Source organism: Oncorhynchus keta, chromosome 19, assembly GCF_023373465.1.
Source record: "Oncorhynchus keta strain PuntledgeMale-10-30-2019 chromosome 19, Oket_V2, whole genome shotgun sequence".
Lineage (NCBI taxonomy): Eukaryota > Metazoa > Chordata > Actinopteri > Salmoniformes > Salmonidae > Oncorhynchus > Oncorhynchus keta.
This window is the reverse complement of record NC_068439.1, coordinates 35,788,796-35,804,222: the sequence shown is the minus strand read 5'-3', so window position 1 is coordinate 35,804,222 and position 15,427 is coordinate 35,788,796. Positions and strand designations below refer to the sequence as shown.

The 15,427-nt window shown below is 42.3% G+C and overlaps 1 protein-coding gene across 3 annotated transcripts in view; it reads right to left on the bottom strand.

The window, feature by feature from the left end:
- The window catches only part of LOC118398145 (semaphorin-6D-like), a 139,250-nt gene that overhangs the window by 54,811 nt on the left and 69,012 nt on the right, over nt 1–15,427 (bottom strand). For all 3 annotated transcript variants that reach the window (XM_035793206.2, XM_035793208.2, XM_035793207.2), the window contains one exon: nt 3,983–4,109. The gene's annotated coding sequence lies outside the window, so the exon portion shown is untranslated. The remainder of the gene's footprint in view (nt 1–3,982; nt 4,110–15,427) is intronic.

The window sequence follows — 15,427 nt, the reverse complement described above, 5'->3', positions numbered from 1 at the left end:
AGCGTGTGTGTATCTCTTTGTGTATAGCAAGTGTGTGTTTGTGTGAGCCCATAGATTGCTCCATTTTCCTATAACTTTCCGCATTCATCAGTCTCCTTTCACAGTTTGTCAGCGTGTGTCTGTGAGCAGATAGGGACAGAAGCTGTGGCCCCATTTGTTCTAAAAATAGACCAGTCTTTAGTGTCCCTAACACTCGGCTGGACCGGCTGACGCAGCGATAATTGGGGGGAGCTGAAGGCAACAGTGAGACATGGGAGTGATTACCGAGCAAGAGGGCTTTGAATCACAGAAGTGCTTTTCTTTCTGGGCTCTGCTCCCTGGTGGAGATGCCACCTAACAACTAGCCCTGTCAGACTTTAGCAAGATTTCAAGTGATTGGTGTGTGTCAGTGTGTGTTTGTGTCAGAGCGAGGGGATGTATGCATTTCTGTGTGTATGTATGCATGGTGTGTGTTAGTGTGGTTGAGAGCCTCAGTCCCCCTTCTGCGTCACTTTGAGAAAAAGGTTGTGTCATGCCCCGTGATGAGGACAACCCAGAACTGGGTTTCTGTGGTTACTCTCTCCCTGGACAGCCGGCTGTTGGGGAATCGATACTTTGACCTCCAGTGCTGTTCTGTGCCAACGTAGAAGTGCATAATGGGAGTGCTCCAGGTGCTAGAGTGTGAGAGCTAAGTGCCTGTTATCACCAGAGATGTCATCTTGCCACCTGCATCGGAAGCCAAAACGTGACTGCTCTCTTCTCCTTTATTGCTATACTATTGTATAGTCTCGTTCTTCTTCTCCTTCAGCCTTTTCCACTAAGTCATCCTCCTCTTTTTCTCATTGCTATTTTGCGTTAGCTCTGCTTACCACGGGCAGGATTCACAAAACATTATTAAGGAAAAAAAATAAGAAGTTTATAAGATAGTAAGTGCAATTCCTCAAAATGTTCTTAGGAATTCATTGTTTTCTTAGGAACTTCATAAATATCTTTCCTAAGAACTTTGGAAATATCTTCTTATGTGGCATTGACATTAATGACATGCTTGAAACCAATGTCATCAAATAAGTATTTTTGACAGAGAAGATAGGATTTGGCCCACTATAATAAAGTGTTGATATTTACATTTTATTACATTTATTTATCTGCTTTATGTCTCAAGATTTGATTTTTTTAGCCATCAGACTAGCTATATCAAAAACAAAAATGGATTACCAAGGAAAGCGCAATATAAACTTCAGCAAACAAGAGCTTGAAGAGATGGTGGAGGAAATAGCAACCAGGAAAAAGATTGCTGTCACTGCAGTGACCAAAAAGAGAGGATGGCAGAATCTGTCTTTGACGTCGGGGGTATGGAAAGGGACAGTGACTCCACCGTAAAAAATAGTGGTCCGACATTAAGTCGGCAGCTAAGAAGGGAACTGAGAAACCATTCATGTGAACCAGCTGGAGTAGAAGGTGTTGTCCATGATAGTAGAGGAGGTGGTAGAGGGACTATATGACTGGTAAGTTATGTACAGTAGCTACGTTAGCTAGCTAACGTGTAACGACATTATAGCCAACATAGCTAACTACGTTAACGTTAGCTAAGTTGACCATGTTCTTCTTTACAAATTAACGAGCTAACGCTAGCTATTTAACACTTATACAATATTGTAATATATTGTTAATTACGAGCTAGCTAGATAATGCACGTAATGTTTTTGTTGTTGCCGTTTTTAAAATGTCCGGTAGCCAACTGTGTCTGGGGCAGTGGTGCAAGAAAACATTCATAGTTACAAAAGTATCCATTCGTCACAAGACAAGGGTTTAGCTGATTGAAAACCTTGTAGAGGACAGGTGTAAACCCCATAATCAAACAAATACAATATTCAGAACGTACAAAGTGGACATTCTTACACAGGGTCAGTATAATTTCAATGTCCTCCCTTTTGGCTTAAGGTATGTCCCATTTATCAAATGATTTAAAACTAGGGATGCACGATATATCGGTGAACATATCGGAATTGGCTGATATTAGATAAAAATGCCAACATTGGTATCGGCCCGATGTCTAATTTAAAGTTAAATTATTATGTGACGTGCAGTCATATTCAGGTCCTGATTGGTCAACAAGCTTATTTGACATGACAAATAGTGTTATTTGACGTGTATCTTTTTTGACATGCAAAGACCAAAACGGCGTTCCATAGAAATCCTGGTTGAGAATGAAACGACTGAACAAATGAACAACGCAACAGCACAGCAAGTAAGTGAAAGAAATAGGTTTGGATTATGTTGGTAATGTATGTACTGGTAATGGGGACAAACGCCAATGCCAATAAAATAACTTTTTGGTCAGTGTGGTGTGTGTGTGTGTGTGTGTGTGTGTGTGTGTGTGTGTGTGTGTGTGTGTGTGTGTGTGTGTGTGTGTGTGTAACCTTTATTTAACTTATTTACAACCCGTACGACGCTGGGCCAATTGCACGCCGTCCTATGGGACTCCCAATCACGGCCGGATGTGGTAAAGCCTGGATTATAACCAGGGACTATAGTGTCGCCCCTTGCACTGAGATGCAGTGCTTTAGACAGCTGCGTCCGTGTGTGTGTGTTAATTATTTAACTGTACTAGTAGCTTAAAAGGCCGCTAAAATTTTAAATATCAGTTATCGGTATCAGGTTTTTTGGCAAGGAAAATATCGGATATCGGCATCGGCCAAAAGTGCCATATCGGTGCATCACTATTTAAGACTGACCCTATGTTAACCACTTAACTGGTTGTTAGTGAGGAAAGGCTACCCCTGCAATTACATTTGAGAATAATCTCACGTGCTTTTCCAGTGGCCTGATTTAGCGTCAGCACAGCTGAAAATTCAGGTGGGCCAACATTCTATCCAAATACTGACTAAAATTAATTGCTATGGCACAATGGCTGACAACTCGTCAACACTTTCTCCACACCTGGGCTGAATGGACTACCCATGACTCTGTTGAGTGTTACCGTGTCTATTTTCACCTTTACTCTCGGCGACCTTCCCTGTACAAAGCTGACCTCGGCACACCTATAAGTGCAGCAGTCTCATTCAAATCCACAGAAAGGGTTCTGCCAACATGGCTGATAGGAGGACAAGAGCCGCGAAGAGACCCGTCTGTCCACAAAAAGAACCTCTCCACAGCCTGTTAGCTAACCAAGGCCGTCTAGTCACTCAAACGGACTTAACGAAGGTTGAGGGTAATGGAGTAGTAGAGCTGACGTTGAAGCGTGCTGCTATGTGTGCCTGTGTCATTGGGCAGCCATGTCCTTGCGTGTGCAAACTAGTGATGGTGGGGCAAAAAATCGATAGTTACATGTCAGGATTTTTTTTTTTTTTTACAATATATCGTATCATTTTGACAATAATGTCAATATTATTTGTGCGCTAGTTGGTTGCACCAAAACTCCCAATATTCTTCTTTCATAGCTTGTTCTCCATCTTCTTTTTAAATATGGCGGCAATTTGTTTTAAGCACTTTTTTTCCCATGGCGGATAAAAACTTGTTTTCTCATGGCTCTCTCTTTTCCCTCCGCAGCAGACACATGGTGAGCAATATGTTTGGAACATCGAATCGCAATAAAATCACAGTATCAAATCGCAATACATATAGAATCATGAGAATCGCAATACATATCGTATTGGCCCCTAAGTATTGTGATAATATCCTATCGTGAGGTCCCTAGGCAATTCCCAGCCCTAGTGCCAACTTTGAGAGAGATCCGAGTAATATCGTTAGGGCCACACACAATGGACTTAGCTAACCATGTCTCCAGAGCTTATACAAGTACTATCACTTTAGATATTGTGCCAGTAACTACATCACAGTTGTGATCGACATTGGTATAGAGTGATTACAATACTTTGGCTTTGGGACTTTGCTGATCGAATAAAGTGCATTATGAAATCAAAATTGCTAGGCTGAGAACAGAAGTGCTCAAAGTGAAATCTAACCATGTCCTGCAATAGGAGAGAAACTAGTTGATACTCACAGTCTAGAATCAGCTGAGACTGGCAGATGCAGTGTCCAATCAGTCACTCTCGTCGAAGTTCACAATGGTTCAGGAAGAAGAGAGGGAGGTGGGGGTGGACCCCCGCAGAGTGGTCCTCAGAAAGGTCCTGTGATAACAAGAACAACATTTAATCAGAAATGTTGACTTTTATAAACACACAACAAAACAGCCCCATCTTGTTTTCGCTTCACCCCTTTGACTGTCCAATCCAGGGTTTGCGATTGTGGTTAAGGAGACAGAGTGGGAGTGAGAGGGCCTGCTAATGTAGCATATAAACATCCTGATAAACAGATAGCCGGGAGACATGAACAAATCCATCTGTTTGAGGTGCAATGGAGGCCAAGAGTAGGGCTGGGCGGTATACTGTATTTTACGATATACCAGTATTGATGCACGGATTGGTTTGGGTTTTTACCTTCAATAACGATATTTGAATGTTCGGTTTATTAAATGTGATGCACCATGTTTAATGTACATTTTTATACTTTACTTCGCTACTTGAGTCATCTCCCTCCGCTCTCTCTCTCTCGCCATGCCGCTTTCAACAGACCTAGCCCCGCCCCCTGTCACTCAAGGAGCGCATTTGTTGTTCCTCTACCACTAGACACTTGCGTTCAGTCTGCATGGTCAGTGCAGCACATGCAACAACGTTGATGACAACGATGCTGTTTTCACTTTGCTTCTTAATATAAATTCACTAGCGTTCTATAATTACACTGGTAGTTTGCGTTTCTTACATCTGAAAGCAGCTGGTTTGTCTTTTCTTAGCAAGTTGGGCCTAAATCTTGTTATCCACTAATGCTAATCGCTCTCACTGGCTAACTAGCTAATACATGTCAGAGCAAACATAATTTGCTACACAGACTCATAATACCAGTGATGGTGTAGACATAAATCAGCATGTTGTTGGTGCAACAGCATTTTCAAAATAAAAAAGAGGAATACTGTACATGAAGCATGACTATGTAAGCTACATGAAGTAGCTAAGAGAGAACATTCAATGTAGTCAACGATTCTAAGGTCCTCTAGGACAGACAACACTTTGGTTCCTACCCTGACACAATAACTCCTCCCTGGCATTTTCCTTCGTTGTCATGTCAAACACAGTATTCAAGTGCCCACTATTATATTCTAACTATATAATTAAAATAGTTAAATTTCCATGATTCCATGGTTCACCAAAGTGTTTTTCTCTAAATCGCAAGTCAAATTGAAATTGCACCATTCGATTAAAAATAAGGCCTAGATTGTTTGACAATACTGTGCAGCCCTACGTGGCAGTGTGGAAATGATCTCAAGTGAGTGCAGAAAAGGCTGAAAATTACTTTTGGTTGAAGTTGAATTGAACAGTATAAAACAATCAGAATGGACAAAGACCCATTGAAATCACTTAGAATGTATGTGTTGTCACTGTATGGTCACAGACTACTCAGAAAGCAAATTTAGAATTTGTACTTTTAAAAACATAAAATACAGTCATTTTTGGGGTGAATACCGTGACATGATATTTTAGCCATATCGCACAGCCCTAGCTAGCCAAGAGTGGATGACAGTCAAAACCTCAATGGTGACCTCAACATGGTCCACTATTAGTAGGGAATGGCGGTCAGTGGCATTAGGTTTGACTGACGACATTCAAGTAAATAGATCTGTATCATAAAACGATGCCACAATCTGGTTGTCAGCAAATTTAGCTATTTTAATTCCAAAAAAGCTAAAGAACTATCACTAGAATAACATAATTGCTTACTGAGCTATTAGATGACCCTCTTAAACAAAAAACAATCCATGTTAAAAGTAGCCTATTCCCTGGATTTGACGTACTAACTTTTTTACTGGAAGGGAACTTTTTTGTTGAATAACCTTTACTAATCAGATTTTTTAAAGGAAGTCTTGGTCCAATTATAATTGAACTTGACTAACGAGCGTGAGCTCAAGAGTTAAACACACAACGAAGACCCACAGGAGACTGGCTGAGGCTCTCTAATCTAACTTTACCAGAGGGAAACATGACCACTGAGGTGAGTCCAGAGAAAACCTGCTACCGTAGCAACCTGCTAGCAACGGCAACCCAGAGAGACCACCAGGCCAATAGGAAGCCGAATAAGAGACGGATCCAAAGGCTCTAAGCCCTCAGGCCTGTAATGGCCCCATTGTTATGATCTGGCGTCCAGCTGTATTATCCTGTCACTGGCTTTTTTTATCTTGTGCTTTCTCCAACAAAACAATGTTTTGGAAGGTTTTATCCTGATTTGACCTGCCATTGTTTGGGCGTTTTGCCCAAGTCACCCTTTGCTGCCTTTCCCATTCTCAAATCGGTCCGTCAGCTCGACTTCCTCTGAGTCAGGATTTGTAATACCATTTTTTATTTTTTTATTTTTTATTTCACACCGAACCTAGTTGTTGCCTTTCTGTTGATCTACCATTTCTTTATCAATCAGTCTTTCACCCAAAGTACACACTCTTTCTTCGTTCCGGTGCCCTTTCATTTCAGAAGTGCCTTTGTTTTAGATCGCTTGTCCAACAATAATGGCGTTCTCTTTATGATCTTTTTACACTGCCAATGGGTTTTTAGTACAGCATGTCAAATCTTAATTGAGTGTTTGATGCATGCTTAAACAAGTTGTCTACAGTATCTGTCTTGTTGTTTGATTACTGGATGAATTGGTTGTTTGGCTATCGCCGGGCAGTTGTCCAGAGCTGTGCTTTCAATGGCTTAATGTGTTTGCCCAATGAATTACTCCACTGATGTATTTTGGAGATTTATTGAGAGTGGTTTGACTTTGGGAGAAAAATAATGGCATGCTAAGACAGAGATCAATGCAGCTTGCTTGGTCATATCTCAGGCCATACCAAAGACATTCTGCCTGTCCTCATAGACGGAACGTTTGGGTCATGGAGAGATTTTTCCGGCCGTTTCACTCTAGGCAAGGCAGTAGAAAATCCTCTACAATAGGTCAGCAATCTGAGAGTGGGATTGTGTAAAAGGGTGTGCCTGTGACATCCCCCTCTCATGGACAACATGCCTAGAGTGAATCTATCTGGATTGTTCCATGAGCTGAGACAAAGACCAATAAATAAAGGAAGAGCGGGAGAGAGGCCGAGAATATGAGCAGGCAGCAAATGGGTTGATGCAGAGGTAAAGAAAATGGAAATAAGAAAAAAATAAGCAATGGACTTAAAGCAGCCTTTCTTAAAGTATGGGTCACGAACCACTTGGACCTGTTAATGGTGGGTTGCGACGTGTCAGAGTAAATGTATAATATTTCATGAATTACTGGAATTGATTTGGCCAAGGGCATCTACACTCTGTTTAGCAGCGGTCTCTGCTCAGTTTGCCAGCTGCGCGAGAGGGAAATGCCCGTGTACTTTGCAATGCACCGGATCTTTTTTTCTGCAGTGTTCTTGAAGATCACTCCGCGACACACGATGCAGCGCTGTCGTTGAGCAGCAGATGATGCGCTGTCAGCCACTGACTTGACATTCCCACTCGCCATCACTCACCGCTGTCATCAAATGGACTCATGCTAGCCACAAGTTCTGACTGAGCTCAATTGTCATGAAACACAAACACGGGGATGAGTTTCTCTCTCTTTCATACAAACTTTGAGAATTAACACAGGAGCAGCCACAAAGTGTTTTGTGTGGGGAAGTGGTGAATGTTAGTAATGATTCTCTCAAAGCAAACAAATTAATAAAATGACATGTCCTGACCGAACATCCACAGCATGATGGTAAACCCAGGGAGTTATTTCAGAAAAGGGCAGAATGCTTCAGGAAACAGTGCTTCAGGAAACAGTGCTTCCACAGTGGAAAAGTAAGTCAGCTAGCAAGGCATTGTTGTCATTTTATAACAGGTGATGATCAGCAGAAATAAGGGAGTACTAACTAACTCTCATAGTAGTAGATGTGAGTTTCTCTTCAAACAATCCCCTGGTCTTGTACACAGCTAATAGCTAACATTCACCAAAGCAAGCTAGCTAGTAAATGATGTGCAACCATTATTAACAGTATAGATGAAGATGAAAAATGATCAGGCCTACTGTACATCTCACTATAAAAATGATTGTTGAAAACTAGTCTAGGGGGGAACTGTTGCTGTTAAAATACAAGTACAAATTTCTATTCTGAACTGGATTCAACTGATTGAGGCAAGATGCTTTTTGAGGCAAACGCACTCACACAGTCCTGGGTTGCTCATATACAGCAGGAAGCGGTCTCCTGCCTGACAGCAGTAACGTTATATGTTCTGGTCCAGTTTGGCACCACATACTGCGAGTCAGGGTTCTCAACTCTGACATACTTAAAAAACAAGTACAGAAACAGCTTCAAGGCTGAGCATGACCTCAGTGTTACACTGTCAAAAACAGAGTCAAGAATAGACATGTTTGTTGAAAACCTCAACCAGACACACACCTCTCATTAGGATTGTGTTTGTGTGTGTTTTCTGGTCTACATCTGTGTGATGTGATCAATCAGTTTACTCCAGTTCAGAATTAAAAGGATGTATTGTATTTTAACAGTCACAGTTCTAACCTAGAGAGATATGTAAGAGTGTTTTTAATGCGGAAAATAAACATGAATATATATTTATATGAATATGTAGTTTCATTATTATTTGTTTTTCTCTAGATTGTATTTGTTTTAGGCATAAGGGCAATGAAATGTACCGACATTTACGTATAGTTGCATATTTTCCTTGGCTCCCAGGAAAACACAACATTTCTAATTTAGGTCCTAGGCTGAAACAGTTTAAGAACCCTTGACTTATAGAGAGATGTGAGGAAGGGGGGCAAGAAAGACTGGAACAAATAAGACGAGACAGAGAAGTTGAAGAAAAGTTCAACTGAAAGAGGGCAAATAGAAAGACAATCTACATACAATAAAGTTCTGAGGAGGCTACAATCCTAGAATGGGTTTACAATTGGCTGATGCAGTGACAGGTGTGTGTGTAGGTGTGTGCGTGTTTAATACTTTGCTGCAAAGTCACTACAGAGAGTTCAGAGAGGGTTCATCTGATCTTGGGTTTTTAAGCCAAATCATATCAGCACAAAGAGATGGCGTAGCCCAACACAGACAGCATCTCTTTGCGTAGATCCTGGACACACTCCAGCTGACTAAACTGAGCCATACAAGATTTTTCACCAGCTATCAGTACAAAATACAATAGCATCGTTTGTAATGACAGTGTCTTTGTTCATCTGTTTTTTTTCATCTCCATTTGATTAACGCATTTCAAGTTTGATATGATAGGGCTCGATGCTGTGTATACCATCAGAATAATAATTTTTAAAAAGGCTACAAGATGGAGAAGATTTCGTCAAGTGAGCCCTTAGAGAAATTTTTTAATGGCGTCTGTCAGACTTCCACTAAAGTGAGTGCAAAGACGAATGGGTGCTCCAGAAAATGTACTCTGGATTAGTCCAATGTTCAGAAGTCACCTGTCTGGGTGTATGAGCACCTATCTTTCCCGCTAGTTTGAGTTCCTAGTTCCGAGGTGCCCATTTTCTCATTAATCTTCGAGCCCATCTTCTCTTCAATCGGACTTAAACCACAAGTACACTTCTCTCAATGTGTCCCTCAAGAACAAAAATGTCTCCTCAAGGAGATTGGGCCTGAACGCTAGCAGACATGATTACGTGACCAATGATAAATGAGTTCTAACGAGTATCCCAGCCTGCCTTAACAGATTCCCTTTTCTCAATCCGTCCCCGTAGCAACACTGGGTCGTAATGAGGCTCATCCTCGTTAGGCCATGATTCATTGACTCCACTCCTTCTCCGACTTAATGAACCTCCACTTCCTTCCTCCTCTCTTTTCCTTTCCACTCAACTCCCCTCTAAATGTCCATCCCTTTTTCTCAAACACGCCCTCCTCGCCAATCCTTCTGTTTGTATTAGGCCTCCTGACTTTCTCCCACTCTCTCTCACTTTTTCGCCAGTGTTCTGTCTATTCTTTCATTCTTTCACTACTTTATTCCCCTCTTTTTTCCTCTCTCTGCCTTTTCGGTCTCTTGTCATCTTTTCTGTCATTTCTCATCCATCTGCCCGACAGTTAGGTCGGAACCGTCACTTGTGATCAATGGGTGTGACCTCACTTCCTGTTAAGAAATTCAATTATTCACTTCTTCCTGTCGCCCAACCAATCAGGCCATTTCCAGTCTGTCACAGAAGACATTAGTTCCGACTGAAGAGTGCTGAACATCCTTGCGGAATAACTATAAACAATCCCAATGACTCACAAAACCATGGCAGAGAGCATTTTATCATGGGAGGAATGTTACAACTTTACACTAGACAGTTCTAATGATACAATACCGCTGATATTTTGTGGATGGGACTCAAAGGGGAGAGAATGTGTGTGTGTGTCCGTGTGTGTGTGTCCAATGGAGATGATGCATCTCAGTCCCTCTTGAAGCCATTTTCTTGTTGCCCTTGGTAACAGGTGGTGAGGGACCTCTGCTTAACAGGGTGTAATAAGAAATCAAAGTCATCACTGCACACCGGGTGGAATGATCGATACGCCCTCCACCAGCCATACTGGAAGGACACGGGGACACACACACACACACACGTCAGAGCCCCCCGTTGCTCAGAGCACTTCTACTATAACCTCATCTTAACAGATGTCGTGCTCAGCTAGGGTCAATGAGGGGATTACAATCATAGTAAAGGCGGAGAGCAGAAAGGGCACGGTTTACCCTCCCATGAACCTACAGAGCTTTTAGGCGTCTTTAGGTTGAAACGATGGTGGGTGGGTTATTCAAGTGGTTGGGCTTGAGCAAAAATGTTGTCGACATACATTTTTTGCTTTTCTACTTTTCAACTCACATGCTGACCAAACCGGACAAGCGCCTGCGTGCGCCTTCACGCGCATGTTGATTCTGTACCCCCACACCAGACACGATCAGGACACGCAGGTTGAAATATCAAAACAAACTCTGAACCAATTATTTTAAATTTGGGGGCAGGTCAAAAAGCATTAAACCTTTATGGCAATTTAGCTAGCTAGCTTTCTGTTGCTAGCTAATTTGTACTGGGATATAAACATTGGGTTGTTATTTTACCTGAAATGCACAAGGTCTTCTACTCCAACAATTAATCCACAGATAAAACGGTAAACCAAATTCCTTTCTCGACATCTCTCCTCCTTCCTCAGGCTTCTTTTTAACTTCTTTGGACTTTATATGGCGGTTGGCAACCAACTTTATGGTGCATTACTACATCCGACTGGCGTGTAGACGTCAGCTCATCTTTCAATCACCCACGTGGGTATATACTCCTAAACACCAATGAGGAGATGGCACATGCTCTTAAAAACCAATAAGGAGATGGGAGAGGACGGACTTGCAGCGCATTGTGCGTCACAAATAGAATCTATTTCTATTTCAGCGCCATGGCCACGCAGACGCAGATGTGACGCGAGCGGTGTGGTCAGCATGTCACACATAGGCTGTTGTTCTGTTTCAAAAATATACAGGCTTCATGACGAGTCAGTCCTCATATTCTCTGCCCCAGTTCTAAAGGGTCGAAGACTAAAAATAAATGCCTATATATATCAACGTCAATAAAGCCTGTTTTCATACACAATGAAGCAACGATATGCCACAGGGGTTCATCTAGGGACCCCTCTGTTTACCACGGGCTTGTCTGTCTGTGTGTTACCATTTTGGGACGTCGCAGGAGATACTGTAGCGATGAGACAGAGATGATGAGATGCGCTTTCACTGTGATTTTTTAAAAATTTTATCGTCAGCTGGGTAATCAGAATGTCTTATTGCCTGATAACAAACAATGGCCGGGAGAACAGAGACACAATGGAATGGAGAGGTTACTCTTGATTTTTTTGTGAGGCAGATTACGGGAGTGTATGTGGCAGAGGGATTGAAAATAAACCTATTTGTGGCTGTAAAGTGTTTGAGTGTACACCTTGGGCCTCCTATTTCCGAATTTGCAACCCTTTTCTAAGAAACGGCACAGTAGCTGATAGGAAGAAAACAACATCATGGGTTGTATGATATACCATCTAAGTACAGAGCAATGCCATGGTGTCTTACTGGGAAACGAGACTGTGATCAAAGTGAGGTAAAAGCCAGACACGGCTGAGTCTGACACGTTTAGAATCAAACGTTTACATTTAGCTCAACATAGATTGTGGATACACTTTGAAAGGATTTCTTTTATCAGCCTTTGAAGTGTTGTGTTCAAAAGGAGGGGAAGGGATGTTTTTTTTTTCTCTGAGGCGCGCAAAGGGGGAATTTTAAAAGGTATGTTAAAGCCGTGTAAAGAGCGTCCATCTCAGGTGCCCCCCGTGGTTCACACACCCCATAGTCACCTGCAAATATGTTATGTCAATATCACACAGACATTGACATAGACACAGAGGCAGACAGACAGGCAGGCACTCACAGCCCACCCATTTCTCCTATAAGCATACCTGTTTTTCTTCCATTGGAGCAGACTTAAAGGTGGATGCATTCCAACAGTAAGGGCTTGAACAAGATGTCAATCAGGATTGAGCAATTAACCCCATTTGCGGGGCAAATTGTGATAAGGGGATGAACAAAGCAAGGTCTCATAGCTCTTTTGTTGCCACCTGTCTCTCCATAGCTCTCATACACCGCAGTCCAATAGAGGAGAGAAGAAGAAGAGAAGAGAAGAAGAAGAAAAAACACGGATTTGAAAAGATGCGAAGAGAGGATGAACAAATATGTCATGAGAAGAAAGAGGGAAGATAAAGATAAGAGCGAGTGTAAGGAAAGGAGAGAATATTGAGAGAGGGGTGGAAGAGTGCAGAGAAATGGAGATGAAGAGGAAGAAGAGTGATAGAGAAGAAGGGATAGGAGGAAAGAGAGAGAGAACGAGGGAGAGTGGAGAGGGAGCGAGGCAGAGAGAGAGAGAGTGAGAGAAACAGAACAAGAGAGCAGCCAGCCAGAACTAATTGAAGACCTACCGCTGAGGCAGAGTGGGCGTGGGTGCCTCTGTGTTGCCGGGAGCGACTGCTCAAGGTGGTTGTTGCCCCCACAACACCCCACCCCCTCCCTCCTCCTCCTCCTCCTCCCCTCTATGGCTGTTGATGGAATGTGCTAATTGGATCAAACGGATTACAGATGTCTACGGGCGCTGGCTAAGTGTTTGTGTGTGTGTGTGTGTGTGTGTGTGTGTGTGTGTGTGTGTGTGTGTGTGTGTGTGTGTGTGTGTGTGTGTGTGTGTGTGTGTGTGTGTGTGTGTGTGTGTGTGTGTGTGTGTGTGTGTGTGTGTGTGTGTGTGTGTGTGTGTGTGTGTGTGTGTGTGCATTATGGTGTCCCTATGGGTGGTTTTGTGACTTTTGGAAAATCTCTAATTCTCAGAGAACGGTTTCAGATGTAACCACTACTCACAAGAGGGACATTGTGTATCATGCGATATTGTGAATATTTGTGAGTGGGTAGGCATGCATACCATGTCTGAACATTGGAGCAAGTCTCATAATAAAGTATTGTATTAAAAGAGTTGGTGCGTGCCAGTGTACCAAATGTGTATACAAGTATAACATTACAGCTCACACACACACACACACACACACACACACACACACACACACACACACACACACACACACACACACTCTCATGGTCCATAACAATTTATATCCTATGAAAAAACAAAATGATGCTCAGTGTTTCACCGTATAGTTCATTGAATGCTACCATAAGCCACATTTAAAATCCATAGCTCATTAAACCAATGCTCCTGCACACTATGTGGGCTCGCCAAAGCCTCTCACCCCTGCAACTATGTGCATGGGCAGCAAACCCACAGGAAAAACGACAATTCCCTTACAGTAGTTCCACATCTGTTGGCCAGATGACAGTAATACTACAGAAAGAACTCTATCCCATTAGCTTTCATCACTCCAACTCGCTGCCATATTTAACATTTCAGCAACGAGTATTTGAATAACAGTTAGCACTCAGCTGATATGAATAAACAAAGCTCTGTTCAGTTGGCCACTCTAAACATCAGCTGTGACCTGCTCTGTGAGCTCTTTGTGCAAGTGCTTGCTCCGGCCAACCCTAACACTCACTTCCACAGGATCTTTGTCTTTACCATTTTCAGTTGAGTTATAGGCTAATGGCTGTACGTCCTGCATAAGATCTTCCTCGTTAAAATAGCTGAATAACATAGAAAATCATGGGTATAGAAATCCCCAAAAATACATAACGTGAGATAATGTGAATCCCTAATCCAGTTCACACATTGTGTCATCTTAGCAACTCAACCCTCGAAGCCCTCCCATTAACAAATACACAACTACATTGCTATTATCAGCTCCGTGTATAATTGGCCCTTATGCACAGATCTAATATCACCCTTTCCACATCCTAATCTGAACAAATTAGTGATCAAATGCACAACTGACCTTAGATCAGTCTATCGATAACTAACTCCAACTGCCTATGGCTATTATGATGTTGTGAAAGATTGAGGTCTACTTCCTGGTAAACGTCTGAGGATATATCAGGCTTTAGTAAATCTCTATACAAGACTATAGCGGAGATTATGGCCTGTAGTGAATTAAAGGGGATGAGGGGAAACTATCACTGAGATTTGAGTGTCTCAGAAAGCCTATATTTAATGCCGTTGTGATGTTTCTTAAAGGGATATGGAGATGTTTATGCATGCATTTAGTGAATGAATGACAGTTACTTTTGATACTTAATCTGTGTATGTGTTGTTACTTAAAGGACATTCATGTTCTACAGTACATTAAAGACATACTGAACGAATGCACATTTACACGCAGACGTGCACGTCAAGTTCCCGGTCTACATTGTAAATACATCATTTACAATGTCCATATGTGCACTCACAACCATGAAGAAGACAACTGGTCTTGCACCTTTAAATGAACCTGCCACAAACCATGATGCATCTTCCACAGGTGGATCCAAGATGTCAGAGAACCATAACGAAGTGAGCCTGGTGTTCTAAATCGTCATGTCCTCTCTTGACGCACGCACGCACGCACGCACGCACGCACGCACGCACGCACGCACGCACGCACGCACGCACGCACGCACACACAGCCTCAAGCCTCACTGCTTCCAAAACATCCCAAAACAATTGTCACCAACCAACACAACCCATAATAATAAGCGCCCTCTTTTAATTGGCTCCTCAGGAGTTTGAGGCATTTTCTAAATTGGCTGAGAGAGTAGGTGTGAACTGTCTTGAAGAAAAGGCCCCCCTAGCAACCCCATTAAAGAAATGCTGCCGACTGACAAGAAGACTTGCCACTGCTGGTGACAAGGCTTGTTTGTTGGTGTCTGGAGTTTATTGGACGAAGAAAATGAAAACAACAATAACATCTGCTTTGCTTGATGTCACAAGCAGCGTGTGTCTAAGAAACTTTTCAGACACAATGCCATTTTTTGACAGGGTC